Source organism: Arachis stenosperma, chromosome 9 (genome assembly GCF_014773155.1).
Source record: "Arachis stenosperma cultivar V10309 chromosome 9, arast.V10309.gnm1.PFL2, whole genome shotgun sequence".
Taxonomy (NCBI): Eukaryota; Viridiplantae; Streptophyta; class Magnoliopsida; order Fabales; family Fabaceae; genus Arachis; species Arachis stenosperma.
Genome location: NC_080385.1, coordinates 99,133,614 through 99,144,887, shown reverse-complemented (window position 1 = coordinate 99,144,887; position 11,274 = coordinate 99,133,614). Strand labels below are relative to the sequence as shown.

The following is an 11,274-nucleotide window of genomic DNA, read 5'->3' as shown; positions in this document are numbered from 1 at the left end:
AACTAAATTACAACAATCCAGAAACAACCTTTCAGAAATTTTCGAACAAGAGAAGGAGATGGAAGCCGAAAATAATAATAATGCAAGGAGAATACTTGGTGACTTCACAAAGCCAACGTCCAAGTTTGATGGAAGAAGCATCTCCATTCCTGCCATTGGAGCCAATAATTTTGAGCTTAAGCCTCAATTAGTTGCTTTAATGCAACAAAACTGCAAGTTTTATGGACTTCCATCTGAAGATCCTTATCAGTTTTTAATTGAGTTCTTGTAGATCTGTGAGACTGTAAAGACGAATGGAGTTGATCCTAAAGTCTACAGACTCATGCTGTAAGAGACAGAGCTAGAATATGGTTGGATTCACAACCTAAGGATAGCCTGGACTCCTGGGATAAGCTGGTTACAGCCTTCTTGGATAAATTCTTTCCTCCTCAAAAGCTGAGCAAGTTGAGAGTGGATGTTCAAACCTTCAAACAAAAAGATGGTGAATCCCTCTATGAAGCTTGGGAAAGATACAAGCAGCTGACCAAAAGATGTCCATCTGACATCTTTTCAGAATGGACCATATTAGATATATTCTATTATGGTCTCTCTGAATATTCGAAAATATCATTGGACCATTCTGCAGGTAGATCTATTCACCTGAAGAAAACGCCTGAAGAGGCTCAAGAACTCATTGACATGGTTGCAAACAACCAATTCATGTACACTTCTGAGAGGAATTCCGTGAATAATGGGATACCTCAGAAGAAAGGAGTTCTTGAAATTGATGCTCTGAATGCCATATTGGCTCAGAACAAAGTGTTGACTCAACAGGTCAACATGATCTCTCAAAATCTGAATGGATGGCAACATGCATCCAACAGTACTAGAGAGGCAGCTTCTGAAGAAGCTTATGATCCTGAGAACCCTGCCATGGCAGAGGTTAATTACATGGGTGAACCTTATGGAAACACCTATAACTCATCATGGAGAAATCATCCAAATTTCTCATGGAAGGATCAACAAAAGCCTCAACAAGGCTTTAACAATGGTGGACGCAATAGGCTAAGCAATTGCAAGCCATATCCATCATCTTCTCAGCAATAGACATAGAATTCTGAACAAAACACCTCTAATTTAGCCAATCTAGTCTCTGATCTGTCAAAGGCCACTTTCAGTTTCATGAGTGAAACAAGATCTTCCATTAGAAATCTGGAGGCACAAGTGGGCCAGCTGAGTAAGAAAGTCATTGAAACTCCTCCCAGTATTCTCCCAAGCAATACAGAAGAGAATCCAAAAGGAGAGTGCAAAGCCATTGACATAGTCAATATGGCCGAATGCACAAGGGAGGAGGACGACGAAAATCCTAGTGAGAAAGACCTCCTGGGACGTCCCTCAAGCAAGAAGGAGTTTCCTATTAAGGATCCAAAGGAATCTGAGGCTCATATAAAGACCATAGAGATTCCTTTAAATCTTCTTCTGCCATTCATGAGCTCTGAAGACTATTCTTCCTCTGAAGAGGATGAAGATGTGACTAGAGAGCAAGTTGCTCAATACTTAGGAGCTATCATGAAGCTGAATGCCAAGTTGTTTGGTAATGAGACTTGGGAAAGTGAACCTCCCTTGCTCATTAGTGAACTGGATACATGGATTCAGCAAATTTTACCTCAAAAGAATTGAATTTTATTTTATTTATGGGCTCAAATTTTGAGTCATGGTGCACTCCTAGGGAACGGCTCAGTTGATTAAGACAATCGAGCACTCCCTTGCTCTCAGCCCTTCAATTTTGTGCACATCAGCCCCTTGTCCGTGCCAATTTTGTTGCGCTCAATTGAAGAAGTGAACTGAGCTCTCCATCTTGCACTTGGTGTGCCAATTTGTGCGCGTGACAAGCTCCTTGGCGTGCCGAAATGTGAAGAGTGTGGGGGGGGAAGTAGCGCTCAGTTGGGAGAGTGAACTGAGCTTCCCTTTTTGCTTTGTGTAGCGCTCCACCTTTGAGTGTGACACCTTGAGTTCGAACCTTGGGGGAGCCATTTTGGCTCATTTTCTTTGCAAGAAGAGTAGCTAATGAGCGGATAATTTATACGCTTTTTGGCATTGTTTTTAGGTAGTTTTTAGTAAGTTCAAGCTACTTTTAGGGATGTTTTCATTAGTTTTTATGTTAAATTCACATTTCTGGACTTTACTATGAGTTTGTGTGTTTTTCTGTAATTTCAGGTAATTTCTGGCTGAAATTGAGGGACTTGAGCAAAACTCTGAAAAAGGCTGACAAAAGGACTGCTGATGCTGTTAGAATCTGACCTCCCTGCACTCGAAATGGATTTTCTGGAGCTACAGAACTCCAAATGGCGCGCTCTCAACGGAGTTGAAAAGTAGACATCCAGAGCTTTCCAGAAATATATAATAGTCCATACTTTATTCGAAAATTGGTAACGTAACTTGGCGTTGAACGCCAAGTATATGCTGCTGTCTGGAGTTAAACGCCAGAAAAACGTCATGATCCGGAGTTGAACGCCCAAAACACGTTATAACTTGGAGTTCAACTCCAAGAAAAGCCTCAGCTCGTGGATAGATCAAGCTCAGCCCAAGCATACACCAAGTGGGCCCCGGAAGTGGATTTATGCATCAATTACTTACTCATGTAAACCCTAGTAGCTAGTCTAGTATATATAGGACATTTAACTATTGTATTAGACATCTTTTGATCACTTTAGATCTAAAGAACATCTGGGGGACGATTAGTTCTCAGATCATGGGGGCTGGCCATTCGGCCATGCCTGAACCTTTCACTTATGTATTTTCAACGGTGGAGTTTCCACACACCATAGATTAAGGGTGTGGAGCTCTGCTGTACCTCAAGTTTCAATACAATTATTATTACTTTCTATTCAATTCTCTTTTATTCTTATTCCAAGATATACGTTGCGCAACACTTTGATGAATGTGATGATCCGTGACCCTCATCATCATTCTCACCTATGAACGCGCGTGATTGACAACCACTTCCGTTCTACCTTAGGCCGGGCGCATATATCTTAGATTCCCCAACAGAATCTTCGTGGTATAAGTTAGATAGATGGCGGCATTCATGAGGATCCGGAAGGTCTAAACCTTGTCTGTGGTATTCCGAGTAGGATTCTGGGATTGAATGACTGTGACGAGCTTCAAACTCCTGAAGGCTGGGCGTGATGACAAACGCAAAAGAATCAAGGGATTCTATTCCAACCTGATTGAGAACCGACAGATGATTAGCCGTGCCGTGACAGAGCATAGGACCGTTTTCACTGAGAGGATGGGATGTAGCCATTGACAACAGTGATGCCCTACATACAGCTTGCCATGGAAAGAAGTAAGAAGGATTGGATGAAAGCACTGAGAAAGTAGAGATTCAAGAGGAGCACAGCATCTCCATACGCCTATCTGAAATTTCCACTATTGATTTACATAAGTATTTCTATCCCTTTTTTTTTCTATTTATTATTAATTATTCGAAAACCCATAAAACAATTTAATCTTCCTAACTAAGATTTACAAGGTGACCATAGCTTGCTTCATACCAACAATCTCTGTGGGATTGACCCTTACTCGCGTAAGGTTTATTACTTGGACGACCCAGTGCACTTGCTGGTTAGTTGAACGGAATTGTGAAAAGAAAGTGCTGAGTTAATGTTATTGTGCACATACCAAAGAGCTAATATTGTTGATCACAATTTCGTCCACCAGTAGCACTCCTCCCTTGTTCTTCATGGAGCTCCCAGGTTCGATCCCTTGTGAGGCCATCTTGGCCAATTTTCCTTGCAAGTTTTGTAGCTTGAGGTCCCTTGTTCGAATCTGGAGGGATGCAATTTGGCCAATTTTGGCTTGTTTTCCTTGCAAGGAGCGTTCCTCTTGGTTCCTTAGGTCAAGGGTTCGAGAGTTGGTAGCTTCATTCCTTGGAATTGTGCCTTGAATTTATTTTGGAGAAGCCTAGATAAAGTTAACTTAGTGAACCGAGCTTTATGCTTTTTCCTTGCTCTCTTTGATGCTCAGTTAACTAAGTTAACGTACCTTTATGCCTTGCTTCCTTTTTGGTTCCTTGTGAAGCTCGGTTTACTCACCCAACTCAGCTTCCTTGCTTTCTTGATGCGCCACACTTTTGTTCTCCTTAAGCCACACTTTCTTTATTTTTTCCTTTTCTTCACCTACAAGTAATTAAAACAACCAATCAAAGTATCACCAAATTCACAAGGTTTAAAGTTCATTCAAAATTCAATTAATTCTAGCTTAAACCTCATGATTTTGTGTCAATTAAAGGGTGGTTGATTGATTTAACCAAATCATGCAAATCCACTCCAAATCACTTACATACAATGCAAGAAAGTTCATAAAACCTAATGAAACAAGTGAAAAATGCTTGAAAAGCTAGCATATGATGACTTGTCATCAACAGTTTGCCGCCAAGATCAATAGCAATCTTTAATGACCTCACCAATAAATTCCTAGCAGGATTCTCCATCCAAAAAGACAAAGCCAAGCATGCTCCAAGTCTGCTAGGGATTAAGCAAGGAGATCGGGAAAGCCTCCACAATTACATGGAAAGATTCAACAAAGCGTGTCTGGACATACAAAGTTTTCCAACAGAAGCAGCGATCATGGGTCTCATCAATGGATTACGAGAACGACCCTTTAGTCACTCCATATCTAAATGGCACCCAACGTCTTTAAACGAGGTCCAACAAAGGGCTTAAAAATACATCAACATGGAGGAAAACTCCCGATTAAGAGATGGCTCAAAGGCCGGATCAACTTACTCATCTCGAGACAAAGATAAAGAGTCCGGGAAAAAATAAGATCAACCCACTGAGAAGCCTAGAAAATACCACAACTACACCACCTCTTCGGGTGTCTCTTGTGGATGTTTACCGAGAAATATGCAACACTGAGAAGATCCCACCACCTCGCCCAATCAAAAACAAAAGAGGAAGGGGAAATCGGATAGAGTACTGCAAATACCACCGAATCTATGGACATCCTACCAACGAATACTTCAATCTAAAGAATGTCATACAGAAATTGGCAAGAGAGGGGCGACTAGACCGGTACTTAGCCGATAAAGCGGATGAACCAAGAAAAAGAAGAAGAGACGAAGAGGTCGAACGAGCCGAACGTCCACCACACACCCCTGAGAGACACATCCATATGATAAATGGAGGATTCACAGGGGGAGGGATGATGAGCGGATAATTTGTACCCTTTTTGGCATTGTTTTTAGTATGTTTTTAGTATCTTTGAGTTAGTTTTTATTATATTTTTATTAGTTTTTAGTTAAAATTCACTTTTCTGGACTTTACTATGAGTTTGTGTGTTTTTCTGTGATTTCAGGTATTTTCTGGCTGAAATTGAGGGATCTGAGCAAAAATCTGATTCAGAGACTGAAAAGGACTGCAGATGCTGTTGGATTCTGACCTCCCAGCACTCGAAGTGGATTTTCTGGAGCTACAAAAGCCCAATTGGCGCGCTCTCAATGGCGTTGGAAAGTAGACATCCTGGGCTTTCCAGCAATATATGATAGTCCATACTTTGCCCAAGATTTGATGGCCCAAACCGGCGTTCAAAGTCACCCTCAGGAATTCCAGCGTTAAACGCCGGAACTGGCACCAAAATGGGAGTTAAACGCCCAAACTGGCATAAAAGCTGGCGTTTAACTCCAAGAAGAGTCTCTACACGAAAATGCTTCATTGCTCAGCCCAAGCACACACCAAGTGGGCCCGGAAGTGGATTTTTATGTCATTTACTCATCTCTGTACACCCTAGGCTACTAGTTCTCTATATATAGGACCTTTTACTATTGTATTTTATCATCTTGGTAGCTATCTTTGAGTTTTATGCTATCTTAGATCATTGGGAGGCTGGCCTCACGGCCATGCCTAGACCTTGTTCTTATGTATTTTCAACGGTAGAGTTTCTACACACCATAGATTAAGGTGTGGAGCTCTGCTGTACCTCGAGTATTAATGCAATTACTATTGTTCTTCTATTCAATTCCGCTTGTTCTTTGTCCAAGATATCACTTGTTCTTCAACTTGATGAATGTGATGATCCGTGACACTCATCATCATTCTCACTCATGAACAAGGTGACTGACAACCACTCTTGTTCTACAAGCATATGAGGCTCTAGTGTTTATCTCTTGGATTCCTGATACACGATGCATGGTTGATCGCCTGACAACCGAGTGCTCGCCTGACAAACGAGCCAGCCATTCCGTGAGGTCAGAGTCTTCGTGGTATAGGCGAGAACTGATGGCGGCATTCAAGAGAATCCGGAAGGTCTAACCTTGTCTGTGGTATTCTGAGTAGGATTCAATGATTGAATGACTGTGACGTGCTTCAAACTCCTAGCAGGCGGGGCGTTAGTGACAGACGCAAAAGAATCGCTGGATTCTATTCCGGCCTGACCGAGAACCGACAGCTGATTAGCCATATGCTGTGACAGAGCATAGGAACATTTTCACTGAGAGGATGGGAGGTAGCCACTGACAACGGTGAAACCCTTGCATAAGCTTGCCATGGAAAGGAGTAAGAAGGATTGGATGAAGGCAGTAGGAAAGCAGAGAGACGGAAGGGAAAGCATCTTCATACGCTTATCTGAAGCTCTCACCAATGATATACATAAGTATCTCTATCTTTATCTTTATGTTTTATTCATCATCTATACCCATTTGAGCCTGCCTGACTAAGATCTACAAGGTGACCATAGCTTGCTTCATACCAACAATCTCTGTGGGATCGACCCTTACTCGCGTAAGGTTTATTACTTGGACGACCCAGTACACTTGCTGGTTAGTTGTGTGAAGTTGTAGTGATCACAATTTCGTCCACCAAGTTTTTGGCGCCGTTGCCGGGGATTGTTTTGTGTATGGACAACTGACGGTTCATCTTGTTGCTTAGATTATGTATTTTTTTTCGGAGTTCTTAAGAATGAATTCTAGTGTTTCATGATGATCTGTTGAAATCTGGCTGGCTGAGAAGCCATGTCTAATCTTATTGGACCGAGGTTTCAACTGATCATCACAATAGCTTGTTGATCTCTATCAATCTTGCTACTGGAGCAATGATCTGCTAAGGCTTGGCTGGCCATTGGCCATGTCTAGTGTTTTGGACCGAAGCTTTCTTTGAAAGCTTGGCTGGCTGTGAAGCCATGTCTAATTCCTGGACCGGAGTCTTAGACTAGCATTGCAATGATTCCTGGAATCCAAATTAAGAATTCTGAAACCTTTATTTTCTATTTCCATATAATTTTCGAAAAAAGCACAAAAAAATTATAAAAATCATAAAAACCAAAAATATTTTATGTTTCTTGTTTGAGTCTAGTGTCCAATTTTAAGTTTGGTGTCTTGCATGCCTTGTTTATTTGATCTTGGTTCTATTTTCAAGTCAATAGTACAAGGAACTGAAGATTCAAAACATGCAGTAGAGGAATTACACAGAAAAAGCTGGGCGTTCAAAACGCCCAGTGAAGAAGGACAGACTGGCGTTTAAACGCCAGCCAGGGTACCTGGTTGGGCGTTTAACGCCCAAAAAGGTAGCATTTTGGGCGTTAAACGCCAGAATGGATACCATTCTGGGCGTTTAACGCCAGGATGGCACAAGAGGGAAGATTTTGTTCTCAAATCAATTTTTTCTCAAGTTTTCAAAGTTTTTCAAAATCAAATCTTTTTCAAATCATATCTTTTCAATCAAATGTTTTCAAAAGCAATTTCTTTCCTTTTTCAAAGATACTTACTAACAATTAATGATTTGATTGAACATCTCAAGTATATTGCCTTTTCTGTTGAGAAAGGTTTAATGTTTGAATCATATCTTTTCTTGTTAGGTAAGTCATTAATTTTTAAAAATCATATCTTTTAAAATTCTTTTCAAATCATATCTTTTCAATCATATCTTTTCAAGCACATCTTTTTCAAATAGTTTTCAATTATATCTTTTTAACCTCTAATTTCAAAATCTTTTCAAAAATTACTTGATTTTTTTTCCTTTCACTCTTGGTTTTCGAAAATCAATTTAAGTTTTTCAAAATATTTTCAAACTTTTTCACTTAATTTTTGAAAATTTCCTTCCCCTCTTCTCACATCCTTCTATTTATGGAGTATCACTCCTTCTTAATGCACAATTCAAACTCTATCTGATCAAGTTCGAATTCTTCTACCTCTTTCTTCTGTTTTTCGTTTCCTCTGACACCTCAAGGAATCTCTATACTGTGACATAGAGGATTCCACATTCTCTTGTTCTTTTCTCTTTCATATGAGCAGGAACAAAGACAAAGGCATTCTTGTTGAAGCTGACCCTGAACCTGAGAGGACCTTGAAGCGAAAGCTAAGAGAAGCTAAGGCACAACTCTCTGTAGAGGACCTAACCGAATTCTTCAAAGGAGAAGAAGATATGGCAGCCGAAAACAACAACAATGCTAACAATGCAAGGAAGGTGCTGGGTGACTTTACTGCACCTACTCCCGACTTCTATGGGAGAAGCATCTCTATCCCTGCCATTGGAGCAAACAACTTTGAGCTTAAGCCTCAATTAGTTTCTCTAATGCAACAGAATTGCAAGTTCCATGGACTTCCACTGGAAGATCCTCATCAGTTCTTAGCTGAATTCTTGCAAATCTGTGACACAGTCAAGACTAATGGGGTTGACCCTGAGGACTACAGACTGATGCTATTCCCTTTTGCTGTAAGAGACAGAGCTAGAATATGGTTGGACTCTCAACCTAAAGAAAGCCTGGACTCTTGGGAAAAGCTAGTCAATGCCTTCTTGGCAAAGTTTTTTCCACCTCAAAAATTGAGTAAGCTTAGGGTGGAAGTCCAAACCTTCAGACAGAAGGATGGAAAATCCCTCTATGAAGCTTGGGAAAGATACAAACAATTAATCAGAAAGTGTTCTTCTGACATGCTTTCTGAATGGAGCATCATAGGTATTTTCTATGATGGTCTCTCTGAACTATCCAAGATGTCCTTGGATAGCTTTGCTGGAGGATCTCTTCATCTGAAGAAGACGCCTACAGAAGCTCAAGAGCTAATTGAAATGGTTGCAAATAACCAATTCATGTACACGTCTGAAAGGAATCCTGTGAACAATGGGACAAATCAGAAGAAAGGAGTTCTTGAGATTGATACTCTGAATGGCATTTTGGCTCAGAACAAGATATTGACTCAACAAGTCAATTTGATTTCTCAAAGTCTGTCTGGAATGCAAAATGCACCAAGCAGTACTAAGGATGCTTCATCTAAAGAAGAAGCTTATGATCCTGAGAACCCTTCAATGGAAGAGGTGAATTACCTAGGAGAACTCTATGGAAACACCTATAATTCTTCATGGAGAAATCACCCAAATTTCTCATGGAAGAATCAAGAGAGACCTCAACAAGGTTTCAATAACAATAATGGTGGAAGAAACAGGTTTAGCAATGGCAAGCCTTTTCCATCATCTTCTCAGCAACAGACAGAGACTTCTAAGCAAAACCCATCTGACTTAGCAACTATGGTCTCTGATCTAATCAAAACCACTCAAAGTTTCATGACTGAAACAAGGTCCTCCATTAAGAATTTGGAGGCACAAGTGGGACAGCTGAGCAAGAAGGTTACTGAACTCCCTCCTAGTACTCTTCCAAGCAATACAGAAGAAAATCCAAAAGGAGAGTGCAAGGCCATCAACATGGCCGAATTTGAAGAGGAGGGAGAGGAAGTGAACGCCACTGAGGGAGACCTCAATGGGCGTGCACTGACCTCCAATGAGTTCCCTAATGAGGAACCATGGGAATCTGAGGCTCAAAATGAGACCATAGAGATTCCATTGGACTTACTTCTGCCTTTCATGAGCTCTGATGAGTATTCTTCCTCTGAAGAGGATGAGTATGTCACTGAAGAGCAAGTTGCTAATTACCTTGGAGCAATCATAAAGCTAAATGACAAGTTATTTGGAAATGAGACTTGGGAGGATGAACCTCCTTTGCTCACCAAAGAACTGGATGACTTGTCTAGGCAGAAATTACCTCAAAAGAGACAAGATCCTGGGAAGTTTTCAATACCTTGTACCATAGGCACCATGACCTTCAAGAAGGCTCTGTGTGACTTAGGGTCAAGTGTAAACCTCATGCCCCTCTCTGTAATGGAGAAGCTAGGGATCTTTGAGGTGCAAGCTGCAAGAATCTCACTAGAGATGGCAGACAATTCAAGAAAACAAGCTTATGGGCTTGTAGAGGATGTTCTGGTGAAGATTGAAGACCATTACATCCCTACTGATTTCATAGTCCTAGAGACTGGGAAATGCATGGATGAATCTATCATCCTTGGCAGACCCTTTCTAGCCACAGCAAAGGCTGTGATTGATGTTGATGGAGGTGAACTGATCATTCAAGTGAATGAAGAATCCTTTGTGTTTAAGGCTCAAGGATACCCCTCTGTCACCATGGAGAGGAAGCATGAAGAGTTTCTCTCAACTCAGAGTCAAGCAGAGCCCCCACAGTCAAACTCTAAGTTTGGTGTTGGGAGGCCACAACCAAACTCTAAGTTTGGTGTTGAACCCCCACATTCAAACTCTAAGTTTGGTGTTGAGAGGTTACAACATTGCTCTGAGTATCTGTGAGGCTCCATGAGAGCCCTCTGTCAAGCTACTGACATTAAAGAAGCACTTGTTGGGAGGCAACCCAATGTTATATTTTATCTATTTTCTTTTGTTATTTTATGTTTTTTGTAGGTTGATGATCATAAGAAGTCACAAAATCAATTGAAAAAGCAAAAACAGAATGAAAAACAGGAAGAAAAATAGCGCACCCTGGAGGAAGAACCTACTGGCGTTTAAACGCCAGTAAGGCTAGCAGGTGGGCGTTTAACGCCCATGTCTGGCACCATTCTGGGCGTTTAACGCCAGAAAGGGGCACCAGACTGGCGTTAAACGCCAGGAAAGGGCAAGAACCTGGCGTTAAACGCCAGAAATGGGCACCAGCCCGGCGTTTAACGCCAGAATTGGCTCAAAACGTGTTTTTTCATGCCATTTGGTGTAGGGATGACTTTTCCTTGACACCTCAGGATCTGTGGACCCCACCAACCCCACCACTCTCTCTTCTTCTTCACCCATTCACCAATCACCTCAACACCTCTTCCCCAAAAACCTTTCACCTATCAAATCCCATCTTTCTCTTCACCACTCACATCCATCCTTCATAAAACCCCACCTACCTCACCCTTCAAATTCAAACCACTTTCTCTCCCAAACCCACCCTTACATGACCGAACCATGAGCCCCCCTCTCCTATATA

The 11,274-nt window shown here is 41.3% G+C and overlaps 1 non-coding gene across 1 annotated transcript; it reads right to left on the bottom strand.

The window, feature by feature from the left end:
- Positions 1-441: 441 nt before the first annotated feature.
- LOC130953283 (small nucleolar RNA R71) lies at positions 442-545 on the bottom strand. The gene has a single exon (XR_009075454.1). It is a non-coding gene; the product is annotated as a small nucleolar RNA R71 (small nucleolar RNA).
- Between the last annotated feature and the right edge of the window lie 10,729 nt (positions 546-11,274).